Genomic DNA, 15357 nt, shown 5'->3' on the forward strand with positions numbered 1-15357 from the left:
CAGAGCTGTTGGATTAACAGAAGTAAATAGTCTTCATGTATGATGTTATTTTTTAAAAAGTATATTCCTACACATTTTATTCTGTTTTATTAGATCATCATAATATAGAAGTTTTAGTATCTCTATTTTACAGATGAGGAAATTGAGGCTTTATGAGGGTAATATGATACGAAATAAGACTGGAACTAGTATTTTTGTATAATCTTATATATAATTATATCTTTTATTTTTTAACATATCTTTATTGATTTTAGAAAGAGGAAAAGAGGGGGAGAGAGAGAGATAGAAACATCAATGATGAGAGAGTCATTGATTGGCTGCCTAGCCCGCAACCCGGGCATGTGCCCTGACTGGGGATCAAACCCTGATCTCCTGGATCCTAGGTCGATGTTCAACTGCTGAGCCACACCCGGTCGGGATATAATTATATCTTAATGACCAGAGTTCACTGAAATTTCCTAGGTCATTGGCTGATATATATGTCCAAGGAATTTCACAAACTGTTGCATTATACCTTACAATTTCATCTACTGCAATAGCCAGTCTATGGCATTTTTCATAATTTTTGGAAATAATACAGCTATACACTTACAACATATTAGATTATGTTAAGTGAATGTATTTTGAAATGTGTTATAATGAAATAAACATTTCATAACATAAAACTTTGAAGTTAATTGTAACACTATCATAAAATTGAATTTAAGAATGAGTATAGATTAGAGGGAGAACAGATGTGTCGGTGTACATGAAATGTTTGCACACATTACTGAAAGACAGTTGCCAAATAAAGAGTATATATTCATTTACTTTGCTTATTTCAATATAAACCTTATTTATATTTACTTTGCTTATGTTACCTTAATTCCCATAAGCTCTACCACAAATTTTACTATATTCATTGACCTGACTGTACTTCGGAAACCCCATACCATGCCCCTATTCATTTCCTATTGATTTGACTCTTCATGTAGCTGCCTTAAAAAAAGAGTGTATCAAATTTAGAAAATCCCATGAAATCACCAAATTTGCTACAGGTTCTGACTATAGTTCTCTCTTCCCTAGTATACCTCCATTGATCATTGCTATCTCGGTACTACTTTTTTTTGTAAATAAATCTTATTCATATGTAACAGAAGCATCATGTTTAGCTCATACTTTCAACTATCTAGATTTACAAAGACTTTATACAAGAATGCTAATGAAGCATAAGACTGATTTATTTGTAAAGTTTTAATTGGAGTTCCAACAAGGAGTAAAATGAGAGGAAAGGTAAAGAAAAGTGAAATTATAGTAATTTACTGGTTTAGGGTCACCACAAACTGATTATGTATTTAATATTCTATTATATTTTATTGAAATTAAATGAAATAATATAAACTGATATATTAAAATTGAGAAAAATTAAATATAAAAGTATATACGTCAGCAGCAAATTGATCGTTGCTTGTGCTTGAAATAAACATTTTTCTTTAGAGCTACAAAATTCTCAGTCCTAATTTTCATTTTGATAAATAATTCACTAATTTGTTCAGTAAAGTAACCCTTGTGAATGCCTGTTATCTTAAATGATAGGAAAATGTCTTTCTGTCTCATTTATGTTTGAATAATAGAAAAATTATTACTCTAATGTTTTAAATGTATCAATCAATAGCTGATGTAAATTCTCATTTCGAGGTACCTTTATTACATCTCTTGCAGTTTCCCTTTTTAGTAAATAACCATGTAATTAATTTCAAATAAGAATACTATTCAAAGTTTTGGAAAATCAAAAGTATTAGATGTCAGCAAAAGTTCACTGCTACCAGTCTAATGCCAACAGGAGTCTCCAATCTAGGGTACAGTAAAGGGAAAAACTTTATTCAGGTGATCAGGTTGTAAATCGGGGAAATAAAGTCTCCAAAGAAAACTGAAAATACTCCTCAGAGAAAATAGGGAGGCCTTTTTATATGGAGAAATTGCCTATCAGGGTCCCTGATTGGTCCATTTTTATGTAAATGAGGAATCCAAATTTGCACAGTTTGATTGGACCAAATACCACTGTCCTGATTGGTCAGAATCATGCATATTGATTGGTCAATATGGAGACATGAGGATTCATTGGTAAATATGCAAATGAGAATATAGCTGTGCAGCTTTCATTGGATAGAGCAGCTCTCAACCCATTGGTTGAAATATAATTCCAGGAACTCCTTTATAAAGTTTGGCTCAGAGGACAGGAATGAAGTATGGAGGTTTGGCTGTTCCATCTTTGCCTTTTCCCTGATATGCAGTGTGCATCAGAGGCCTCTGTAGGGTGGATGCTAAACCCTCACTATGGATTTGGGCCCAATTAGCCACAAGGAGTCCTTTTCAGCTAATATAGTCCTCCTTAACTAAATCAAGGGTATTGTATAATAATGGCTACTCTATAAATGGCATTAAATAAATACCCTAAAAACTAAATTTCCCATGTCTTTTCAGCAGCAACGGCCATTGAATTTATAGTTTAAAATTTTATTTCCTTTTTTATTTTTAAAATTGAGTTGTGCAACACAATGTTATTGAAATTTTCTTAGTCATATTGCTACATTAAAGTTTAAATATTGGTTTCTTCTTTGAATGTGCCAAATTTGTTTCAGATATGATACATTGAATGTAGTTTGCCTTAGGGTTAGTTTCTTTGTCTTATTTGAGGGTACATTCTCCCTCTTTCTCTGTTTCTTTTTTTTTTAACTTCGTCTTCTTTACATTTTCCTAAAGTATAAATAATATTAAATTATAAAGAAGTAGACAAGATAATAAATGTACATATTTTGTTACTTTGGAAAATCTACTCTGATCCTCCCACTCACCTCCACTAAAATTGTTCCATATGCAAAAATATAAGTGAATGCAGAATTGTATGTTTGATTTCAAATTTCTCATTCAGATAAACAATTATTACTTAAAAATATGTTCCAACAACACTCTAGCTTTTTAAAATATGATTTTTATTGATTTGAGAGAGATAGGAAGGGAGAGGGAGAGAGAGAAACATAGATGTGAGAGAAAAACATTAATTAGCTGCCTCCTGCATGCCCCCTACAGGGGATGAAACCCACAACCTGGGCATGTACCCATACTGGGAATCAAACCAGTGACCTTCTGGTGTATGGGACGATGCTCAACCAACCGAGACACACTGGCCAGGGGAATCTCTTCAGTTTTACTTAATAAATTTGGTTTTAGACTTGTGCGATGTTAACTTCTTTGGACTTTAGCCTCTCCATTTGAAATTAAGTATAAAAATTTTTCTTAACTAATATGTGGAAATTTTATGAGTAATAGTGAGACAAGTGAAAAATGTTCTAAAAGTTAATATGAAGCAAACTGCTTTACAATCCAAGCATAAAACATCACTAAAGTGTGCAACATATTTGCTGCTTATGGTTAACACCAAAGTCAAGTACAGATTTTCTTCACAGGGCAAGACTTAGAAGGTTACAAACTCTACTTTTTAAAAAATATATAACTATGCCTTTAGTCATTAAGATAATCAGCAGTGTATTTATTAAAAGTCAGAAAATAACCTTTAGAATCTCTATGAATAACAGAAAACTTATTAAATACACCTGGAATTATTCCAATATTTAATTAGAATATCATATATTTTTTAATATTGGAGAACAAAATAATTGCCTTTGTTATTTATTGCATTTGTTGTTATAGCAATTAGGTTAAAAAAGTCACTAAAAACTGTGACATCTTCTGATATAAAGAATTCCATTGAAATAAATAAATTCATGTCTGGATAGAGAAGTGACTGATATAATGGACTATAAAATACAGTGATACAGTGACAAGACTACCTGCAGACAAGGGTCAAACTGAGCAAGCCAGGAGATCAGTTGCTATGATGAACCGTAATTCCATACACAATATATAATCTTCATTCTAGTTATATATCTCCCTTTATTCAATGAATATCTCTGCTCATTCTTGTCTCTGTAACTTCGCTCATGTTATTCCTCTCTCCAATAACTCTCTTTCTAACCCTGATTTTTAAAGCATGACTTCCATTGTTACCTTACACATATTTCAAGGAACCTTCCCTAAATATCTACTTCTTTTGAACTATTGATAGTATTTTCTGTTTACACCACATAGTTTAGCATATGACTTTATATATTTCTCTTATTATTTCACTAGTTTGTCTAGCCTCAATAGCCTCATTGTAAACTGCTTGGGGATATGTTGGAATATTTGTATTCTTGGTGTCTGCCATAGTTCTAAAAACAAAGTAACAAAGAGTTACTGATATTTCCTAAATGAAATGTTTCAATCTATGTAATCCACTGTGAAAACTGCTCACTGACTTTTTAATTTAGGTCTTTGAGATTTTATTCTATTGAGCACGGAACTCTGTTGCAGATTTTGTATTACATTTTGGAATTAAAATAGTAAGAATACATGGTATCTATCCTAATATATTTTATGAGTTAGTGGGGCAGAAATATTCATGGTCCCCAGAAACTAGATCCATGAAGCCCTAAGTGTCCCATAGATTGAGAAACTATGGTATACCAACTTCCAAAGATGTATTTAGAGATTAAGAAGAGAATACTGAAAGAATGCTACCTAAGGTGTTAAAGTAGGAGACAATTAAAGAATGAGACAGTGATCAGGGTGTCACATTCTATAATGAAGTTAAGTGAAATGGGAAATGAAAATGAAATTGTTCACTATATTTAACAATTAGGCTGCTACTGATGATCTTAGAGCAGTTTCATTGGAATGGTAAGAAAATAAACAATACTGCAGTGATCTCAGAAATGAAAGGTACGTGGGGAGATTTTTCTTTCTGAGGATGGGGGATTAATAGAATGAGAGACATTAAACTATAGCAACATATGGTTTGCAATGCGATATGTGCACTAAAATAAACCAATTTTATGTTCACTTCTGCCAAATAGCATCCAGGAAGCACAATAAAATAAAATATCTTTTAGCAAGAAAAGGAGAATAAAGATTGAATTCAATATGGAGTAAAAACAACAGAAACAAACCAAAAAAACATGGTGTATTAAAATGGCTCATAGGCCCTTTTCAGGGAAATTATTAGAAATATACCAGATTGTAACCTCCTTAAGAATAAGGGAAGTGTATAATTCTTTTTTTTTTTTATGCATCCTGGTGCTACAATAACTGGGATTGCAAATGTTAATACATAGTAAATGCTAACTAAACTGATTTGAGACAATGGAGCAGAGTGCTTAAGAACATAGGAGAAAGGCCAGGTCTAAGCTCTGGCTCCAGCACTTAGCAGACAAATAATTTAAACACTCTAGGCCCCTTCTCTGCAAATGGAGATAATAGTGTGTGTCCAGGTTATTGAGCAATAAAGGAGATAATGTGTATGAAATGTCTATTCCAATCACTTAGAAAGGACTCAATGAATATTAGATATTTGTAATAATGATACTAGTACTAAATAAAATACTAAAGTATTTCATCAATGTATTTCAGGAAAAGAAAATCCTAAACAATTTACACTCTATATGAAAGCTTATGTTATCTAAATATGTTTATATATAATATATCTTGCCAGAAACTTTTATTCTGTACCACCAAGATTCAAACTGGATGCTAATGAATATAAGAAAAAAATTAGTATTTTGAATCTTAATTAAATTAATTGGATTTTATTAGTATAATTAGATTGCTATGTTAAATGATAATATGGTTAAGGCTGATTATTTGGTTTTGATTCTGTACAGTCTTTAAAGAATAAAAATTATCACTGAAAAAAGTTAATTTTTAGAATTTATTCTCAACATTATTGAAATTTTTATTACTACAGCTATCAAAAATCAGCACTTTCAGTGTTTTCATATTTAAAATATAAATTCAACCTTTGTAAGAGTTATTTTTAGATGTATTATATTTATGAATTATAACTCTGTGGTCAAAGAACTTACTACTCAATGTAACTGATAACTTTGCAAACAGATGCAATTTTAAATGAGTCACCAAAACCCATTAGCAATAATATAGGACGTATTACAGCAAGGTGGTTAATAACAGCTTGGGCGGAAGTTAGATGTGGGCTAGAATGCTGCCTTTGGCCCTGCTGTTTTTCAGTTTCCTCATTGGTAATGTGTGGAAGATAATTATTTCTTCATTAAATAAAATATACATAGCATTTCTCACTCTGATACCTGACACTGAGTAAAACTTCAATAAATGTTAGCCATTTTCATTATTTGAACAATCTCATATCTCATGATATGCTTGTGATGTATCACATTTCACATTGGTGTTTGATATTAACTCTAAAATATTGATTTAAAATCCTAATTTAAACAATTCACTTTTGCATTAATCTTAGCTTTGGTGACTTGAATATTTTACTATGTTATCTTACGTGATTCAGAAATGTAGGTATTGTGCAGTATATAATTTCATTCAAATGCATCAAAGATGTATTGCACTTTTAGTACAAATTTATATTAGCTAAATTATGTTGATAACTATATCTTATCTTTCTTTTACAACTACAATAAATATAATTTCTAGAGATATCAAAATACTGAATATTATATTATTCTATACCTATGAGAACAATTGTCCATAGAGACAAGAAATGAAATAATTGGTTAAATACTGAATTGTAGGAATCTAACTGGTTAAGTGTCTGGCATCTGTGGTGGGTCAATGAATGTATCAACAAAGAAAGGACACATGTGTTGTTTTGTTTGTATTTTTAACAGTATTTTAAGGAAATGGATATTTGATATTCAATTTAAAATTCCAAAGTAGTCTCCATGGAATAAATCCAGAAACATGTTGGGCTTTTCTCTCTTAATTTTGATGTTAATATTGATTTAATTTAAATTCATATAGAACAGGGTCTCTCTGTGTCTGTCTCTCTGTCTCTGTCTCTGTCTCTGTCTCCTTTGCTTAAGTTTTCTAAAGGCACTAATTGGGTTCAGGTTCAAAACATTTAACTTGAGAGGTAATGGGTGTTGTGCGACAAGGATACACTCATGGGATCTGGTGGTTAGTCATCTGAATATAAAGCACATCCAGAAATTGAAATGTTGATTTAGTATTTCTCATGAAATATGTCCCATGTGTAACTAGGTGTGAAGTAAATTAGTCTGTGTGTTGCTCGAAGGCCATTAAATGGCTAGTCAGTGGTTTTATTAATTACTATTATCATCATCACCATTATTGGCTATGCAATTTTGAGGCGTGTTGATTATTGCTACTGAGCTTTTAGTTTTCCCACATAAATACTGTCTGTGACATCAGATATCCAATAGCAAAAAACATTTTGAGGTAAATATCTGTGCTTGTGCATTAGTTTCCTATTGCTGCTATAACAAAGTACCCAAACTTATTGGTTTAAACAACACAAATTTATTATCTTACAGTTCTAGAGATAATAAGTCTGAAATCAGTTTCTTTAAGGTAAAATCACAGTGTTGATATTCCTTCTGGAGGCTCTAAGGGGAAATCTATTTTCTTGCCTTTTTCAGCTTCTAGAGGCTATCTACGTTTCTCCCATGTGTTCCTACACCATTCCTAGCTCTGCTTGCATAATAGCATATCTGTCTCTATCTCTGACCCTCAAGCCTCCTTAGGACCCTTGTGGTTATGCTGGCCTCACTCAGATAATCCAGGATAATGTACTCATCTCAAGATCACATCTGCAATACTCTTCTTGCCATGTAAGGAAACATATTCTCAGGTTCCGGGGTGAGGATGTGGACATGTTTGTAGGGTCATTATTCTGTGTACCTCAGTTTGTGTATTTCTCAGGGGATAACACTTTAATGGTTTAATACATAAATAGCCTCTATTTAAATATTTATATTTTGATATAGGTGCAAGGTGATTTTTTAGTCACCAATTATAAGTGATAGGAAATTTATTTTAAAACACTGATGCTTCAAAATTTCTGTTGATTTTGACAATTGTAATACTAGTTAAAATTGAAGCATTGTTCCATTATTTAGTGTTGTTCCTCTGTAGACTAGATACAGTCAGATATTTCTAATTTGTTAATTAACATGCAGCCTTCTGTTATACATATTTTCAAGTAATTCCTTATATTAGTCTTACCCAAGGTGTATTTCAGGAGTTTGAGCTTCTGTTTTATTCAGTTACTAGCACAGTAGAACAAGCTAATTTTGTCTCAGAATAGTAAAGATAAAATGTATGGAAGTATTCCTTTCTGTTTCAAGAGGATGAGAAACTTGATTTTCTCTTTCTTTTAAATGGCTAAAACTGGCTTTTGTTTGTGGTGGTTGTCTGTCAGTTTGGAAGGTCAAGGCTGAGGCCAGGCCTAAGCCTCTGGATAATGTCTACAGTGTTCTCAAATGACTTAAAAATTGACTAAATTGTTTTGAGTCAACAGTACTAAAGGTCACAGAGAAAATCAGTTTAGTCATTCTTGTTTAGTTCCTAAGTACACATAGCCAAATATGCCATAAAGTACAGTGAGGAACTTTTAACATTAAAAGTAACTTATAGCATAGGAATTATAATATGATCTTGTGTGTTTAAATTGCTGGTCAGGGACTTTGAAATAAGGGTTACTATTAAAGATTTCACATGAATCACTCCTAGATTTTCCCTTTTACATTTTTCACTCTTAGTCACATTAGACTACATTATTTCTATGAAAAATATTTTAATTTATCTTCTTTTCAAGATATTGGGCATAGTTTTTGTGTGAGGGGAAAGAGAGGAAGGAGAAAATACTCATGATTCTCACTAGCCTTAATGGTCGTTACATATATGGTTTGAAAAATTTATATACCCTGGGTTAGGATTTTATTCTCTTCAGGAATCACGTAGGAACAAAATAAATAAATAAACTGTTGTCTTTTTGTGACTTAGTCCTAGTTAACTTGGCACAGTTTGTGCAATTGTAATCCAATAAAATGTCAATTCAGAAATACCTCACAGGGATTGTTAATACTAGTCTCCTCTAGCAGGTCTCTGCTGCTCCGTCTACAGAATCTATGAAAATAAGATTTTTAATAGACTTGTAACTTGTTTATTAGTCAGAGGTCCACTTATTCAGACCGTCAGCAATTATACAAATTTTCAAGTAAAGTTTAAGCCAGTGATTAGTTATAGTTGAAATGTATAAGTGAGAAACCATTATTGTGAGCACAGCCCAGAATATTTTAATGATGTTTCTGGTTTTGAGGAGGGCAAGAAGCAATGATTTTCTTTTTGCAAATCATCCCATTATAATATAAGTTGAACATTTAAGGAGAATAATAATGAGGTAAATTATTGCATTTACTTTTTCTGCGGTTTACTAGGTCCCTTAATCTAAAACCAACAACACTATGGGGCTTGCCTTTAAAACATATTGCCCACCCAGTGTGGCTCAGTGGTTGAATATCAGCCCATGAACCAAGAGGTTACCAATTTGATTCCCGGTGAGGCCACATGCCAGTGTTGCTGGCTTGATCCACAGTAGGGGACGTGCAGGAGGTAGCCAACCATTGATGTTTCTATCTCTCTATCTCTTTCTTTTCCTCTCTCTTGAAAATCAATAAAAACACATTAAAAAATATATTAATGTGATATCCACATAAATACACACGCATATAATAGTACCTTACTATATATAAGACATGTAGTCTTGGAAAAAAATATATCATTTCCATGAGTAAATACCCCAACTTGAGATGCCCTATGCCTTAAATTTCATTTTATGGTATCCCAAATTATGGCTCTATTTCTGTTCAATCCCACTTTTGCATCAAATTTTTCAGTTCCTCTAGTCTAGTCCACACCCAGCTCAAGAAATTTTGAAAATTGCAAAACTATTGAAAGCACCCCCCTGTACGCTCTTACTGAATATATTTCCTCTGCTTCCCCTCTTGAAGTAACTCTTATGTTGAATTAAATTTTGTATCATGAAGTAGTTTTATACTTTAATTCAATTACACGCATCACTAAATTATTTTGTAATACCTTTCCAAAGTTTTCTTTAATGAAAAATTCAACATTCAGCAAATTTGAAAGGCTTATATACACCACCTAGAGTCTATACTTGCTATTCTTGACACTTTATGCACTTGCTATATCATGCAACTCTCCATTTTAGTATTCTTTTAAAAGTTTTGAAACTTTTAAGTTTTTCTGTTTGTTTCTTTCAGAAAGCAGACCCATACCTTAGTCCCAGTACTGCATTATTATATTAATATTACCATTATAATTTTATTTTATCTTAATTTATTTTGCTTATATATCAGTTTGCTTCAGGAAGGATTTAATTAGCTTAAAATTATATACAAGATAAAATAAAATTAAAAAAATAAAAGAGTAAGAATACCTGCACAAAAGGGAAATAAGCAAAGAAAAGATAAGATGCAGTAAACTAAGTATGTGCTGTGAAGGCTGGTACATTTGTTAGAAGAGGTTCACAAATTTGATTCTTAGTATTTGATAACCAAAGCAGAGAAAGAAACATAGCTAATAAAAAGACACATTTACTCATTTATTTAAGATATATTCATTGCTCCCTTAAAAGTATCAGTCTACACTAAAATAAAAAGCAAAGTAGTTTCTCAGGAGAACCATAACATTTCCTGGGACTGAGGCCAGAGTGAAATTTATTTCGTGGGTCATCATAAAGAGAATACTGTTAGTACAGTGAACATTATACTCAACAACATTCTCACTGTAAATAGAATGATGAGTTTCTTATAACGGCCTTCACTGTAGGTTGATTACCTGATGTCAAAGAGGAATTCAGGGAAACAATTATTTGACAAATCAGAATGATTGGCCCCATCACAGAGCTCTCTAGTTGTCCGGCTTCCTCTAGGGATACATTTTAATGTGCAGTCAGTTCTGCTATCACACTACTTATTGTTCCCTAAGAGTCACCATGTTCTTCAAAACTACGTAGTAAACTGGGAGGTTGCGGGTACAACATTCAAACACTTTAAAAAACAAAGTATTGGAACCTAATAAATATGGTACCACAGTTTTACCTGTATTAAATAGCTAAAATATAAAATATACAGATACAATAATAAATATGGCACTTTTCATTGAAAAAGATCTATAGTTTGCTTCTGGAAGTGAGTTTTGGAAGAGTTACAGCTTGTGAGTTATAGTGAGGTTGTGTGGAGGAATTACCTGAAACCATATGGAATGTTGTGGAATGTTTACACAATGGAATACTATGCAGCTGTGGAAAAGAAGGATCTCTTACCTTTTGGGACCTTGTGGATGCACCTGGAGAGTATTATGCTAAACAAAATAAGTCAGTCAGAGAAAAACAAGTATCACATGATCTCACTCATATGTGGAATCTAATGAACAAAATAAACTGATGAACAAAATATGACCAGAAGCATTGATACATGGAATAGACTGACAGATCTCAGAGGGGAGGGGGGTGGGGGAACAGATAAACCAAATAACTTAGTCCATGGACACAGAACATAGTGGGTTGAAAGCCTGGGATGGGGCGGGGCCTGGGTGGAGGGTGAAAAAGGGGTGGAAATGGGGGACATTTGTAGTACTGTCAACAATAAAAATATATATATTTTTTTAAAAAATGCCAAAAATACAATAAAAAATAAAGGTGCCCTAAAAGGAATGCCTTTGTAAATGAGAAATAATTGAGATAAATCTTATGAACTGAAAAAAATTTGAATTGGTATGGTTCATTTTTCTGGGTTTGACACTTTTGCCAAATGTCACAATTAAGAATCTTTCCCAGCCCTACATCATCCCATGCATGTTTCTCTGAATTTCAGAGCTCTTCAAACTCTTCCTGTAGCTCTTTAAGACATGAGTTTAAAGTAAATATTTGTTTCAAGAAAATTGAAAATTTGATCTAAAGTACAGCACTCCATTAACTTATATATCATTGCTGGGAATTATTTTGTAGATTTCTCATCTGCACTTAGACTTTGTCTGATAGCTGAAGGCTTTGAAAATTGTAGTTGTGTCTGAAATCACTAAAGTAGCCACCACTAGGAATAAAAAAGTCACTTCTGCAGGATTGTGTGATTTCTATTTAAGGTGGTTGTGTATAGACAGTCCTTATTCTTTGTGAGAAAATGTATTTCCAGTTTTTTAGCTTTTTGGTCTGGAATCCATACACTTGATAATCTTTTCACTTCTTTTTCTTTAGGTCTTGTTGTTACTGACTTTGCAGCAGTATTTGAAGTTTTCCTGCATGTATAGTAGTCCTCCCTTTTCTGAGGGGGATGTGTTCCAGACCCCACAGTGGATGCCTGAAGCTGTGGATTATACCGAACTTTCACCTCTTCACTTAAAGGTAGCACTTTATGGCTTCTCTGGCATATCTGAATTGCCAGCATTGCTACTCTTGTACTTTGAGCCCAGTATTATGTAAAATAATGGTTACTTGAACACAAGCACTGTGATTCAGTGACAGTTGATCTGATAACAGTGATTGCTATTAAGTGGCTAAAATGGGCTAGAGGGTGTATAAAACCTCTATACCCTGAGCCAAGGGTTGATTTGAATCACTGGTGAGATGGAGCAGGAGGGTGGGAGATTTCATTACCCTACTCAGAATACTTACTGTGCAATTTAAAACTTTTGAATTGTTTATTTCTGGAATTTTCCACTTCATATTTTCAGACTGTAGCCCTTGCTGGTGTCGCTCGGTTGGTTGTAGTGTTGACCTGTGCACCAAAGGGTCTGGGGTTCAATTCCTGGTCAGGGCACATACACAGGTTGTGGATTTGATCCCCAGTCTGAGTGCATACAGGAGGAAACTGATTGATGTTTTTCTCTCTCCCATCAATGTTTCTCTCTCCCCCTCCCTTCCTCTCTCTCTAAAATCAGTAAAAAACATATCCTCAGGAGAGGATTAAAAATAAAAATCATATTCTCAGACTATGGTTGACCCTGTATGACTGAAACCACAGAAACCAAAACTTTGGTTAAGGGGAGAGATAGTTTGCTTCCTGCACACCCCCCACATGTGCAACCCGGGCATGTGCCCTGACTGGCAATCAAACCACAATCTTCTGGATCATAGGTTGATGCTCAAAGACTGAACCATGCCAGACCAGGCTATTATTTTTATTTTAAAAGAAAGAAAAAATAAAATTTACAAAAATATTATTTTAAGGTGAATGTTTCCTTGATTAGGAGCCATGTTTAAGGGAGTAATATTTAAACAATGTAATTAAATCAAGTGTGTTTTCTGTTACAGTTCTGTAGGGTAATAAGATAATATGCTGATATGTTTAATTTTATATTTTAATATATTTGAATGAGACACTTATGTAGTTTATTTCCAAAGAATAATTACTTACCCATATCCTATACTGTGTTGGATATTCCTTTTTTTTTTTTTTTTTTTTGCATTCAACAAATATTTCTTAGATGCAGGTGATCCTATTTTTCTAATAAATACAGTGTATTCAACTACAAAAATTATTAGTACTAACAGAATAGTTTCCTAAAATGGCTAGTTGCAAACACCTGCAAGAATGTCTACCATTCATAAAACAACAATCAGTAAGTGCTGGCAAGGATGTGGGGAAAAGGGAATCCTAGTACACTGCTAGTGGGAAGGCAGATAGGTGCAGCCACTGTGGAAAACGGTATGGAGATTCCTCAAAAAATTTATAATGAAACTGCTGTTTGGCCCAATTATCTCACATCTGGAAATATATCCTAAGAATCGTGAAACACTAATCAGAAAGAATATATACACCCCTATGTCCATAGCAGCATTATTTACAATAGCTAAGATCTGGAAACAGCCCAAGTGTCCACAAGTAGAAGAGTGGATAAAAAAGCTATGGTACATTTACATAATTGAATACTATGCAGCTGTAAAAAGAAGGATTTCTTACCCTTTGGGACAGCATGGATGGACCTGGAGATTATTACACTAAGCAAAATAAGCTAGTCAGAGATCTCACATAATCTCACTTATATTTAAGTGGAATCTAATGAACAAAATAAACTGATGAACACAACACAATAGGTCCAGAGACATGGAAGCATGGAACAGACTGATAGATCTCAGAACTTGTATGCGTAGCCCATGGACACAGACAATCATGCAATGAAGGCCTGGGGTGGGGTCAGAGCCTGGTAGAGAGGGACAAAGGGGGAAAATGGGGGACATCTGTTATACTCTCCACAATAAAAATAAAATTTAAAAAGTCAAAGGCAGACTAGCACTATATATATATCTGTGTGTGTTTATATATATATACACATATTGTATATACACAGACACATAAAATATTGTTAGCTTTTTTTATATCTTGGGGATATAACTAAGAAACAAAATATCTCTGTCATTATAGCAATGAAATTAAATACCCAAGAATGCAGTTAATAAGAAATATGGTAAATGGTATTGTTTTTTTAGTTTCTCTCTCTGAAAGTTCATTGTTGGTGTATAAGAATGCCATTGATTTCCGGATGTTGATTTTGTATCCAGCTACCTTGCCAAATTCGTTTATCAAATCTAGTAGTACTTTGATGGAGCCTTTAGGGTTTTCTGTGTACAGTATCATGTCATCTGCAAATAATGACAGTTTTACTTCCTCCTTTCCAATTTGGATACCTTTTATGTTTTCCTCCTGTCTGATGGCTATGGCGAGGACTTCCAGCACTATGTTGAATAAGAGTGGGGAAAGTGGACATCCCTGTCTTGTTCTGGTTTTTAATGGAAATGGTTTTAGTTTTTGCCCATTGAGTATGATGTTGGCTGTAGGTCTGTCATATATGGCCTTTATTATGTTGAGGTATGATCCGTCTTTTCCCACTTTGCTGAGAGTTTTTATCAGAAATGGGTGCTGGATTTTGTGGAATGCTTTTTCTGTGTCTATTGATATGATCATATGATTTTTGTCCTTCATTTTGTTTATGTGATGTATCACATTTATTGATTTGCAGATGTTGTACCAGCCTTGCATCCCTGGAATAAATCCCACTTGGTCATGATGTATAATCTTTTTAATGTATTGCTGGATCCAGTTGGCTAGTATTTTAGTGAGGATTTTAGCATCTATGTTCATCAGGGATATTGGCCTGTAATTTTCTTTCTTTGTAGTATCTTTATCTGGTTTTGGGATTAGGGTGATGCTGGCCTCATAAAAAGAATTTGGGAGTTTTCCCTCCTCTTGAATTTTCTGGAATAGTTTGAGGAGAATCGGTGTTAAATCTTCTTTGAATGTTTGGTAAAACTCGCCTGTAAATCCATCTGGTCCAGGACTTTTGTTTGCTGGGAGTTTTTTGATTACTGCTTCAATTTCATTAGTTGTTATCGGCCTATTCAGGTTTTCTGCCTCTTCTTGATTCAGCTGTGGAAGGTTGTATGCTTCTAGGAATTTGTCCATTTCCCCCATG

General features: G+C 33.4%; 1 long non-coding RNA gene across 1 annotated transcript in view; it reads left to right on the forward strand.

The window, feature by feature from the left end:
• LOC107527566 (uncharacterized) overlaps positions 1–15357 on the forward strand; it is a 169340-nt gene that overhangs the window by 83534 nt on the left and 70449 nt on the right. Inside the window, exon 4 of the long non-coding RNA XR_015713702.1 lies at positions 12143–12289. This is a non-coding gene — a long non-coding RNA (uncharacterized LOC107527566). The remainder of the gene's footprint in view (positions 1–12142; positions 12290–15357) is intronic.

This window comes from Miniopterus natalensis, chromosome X, assembly GCF_054644295.1.
Source record: "Miniopterus natalensis isolate mMinNat1 chromosome X, mMinNat1.hap1, whole genome shotgun sequence".
Classification (NCBI taxonomy): Eukaryota; Metazoa; Chordata; class Mammalia; order Chiroptera; family Miniopteridae; genus Miniopterus; species Miniopterus natalensis.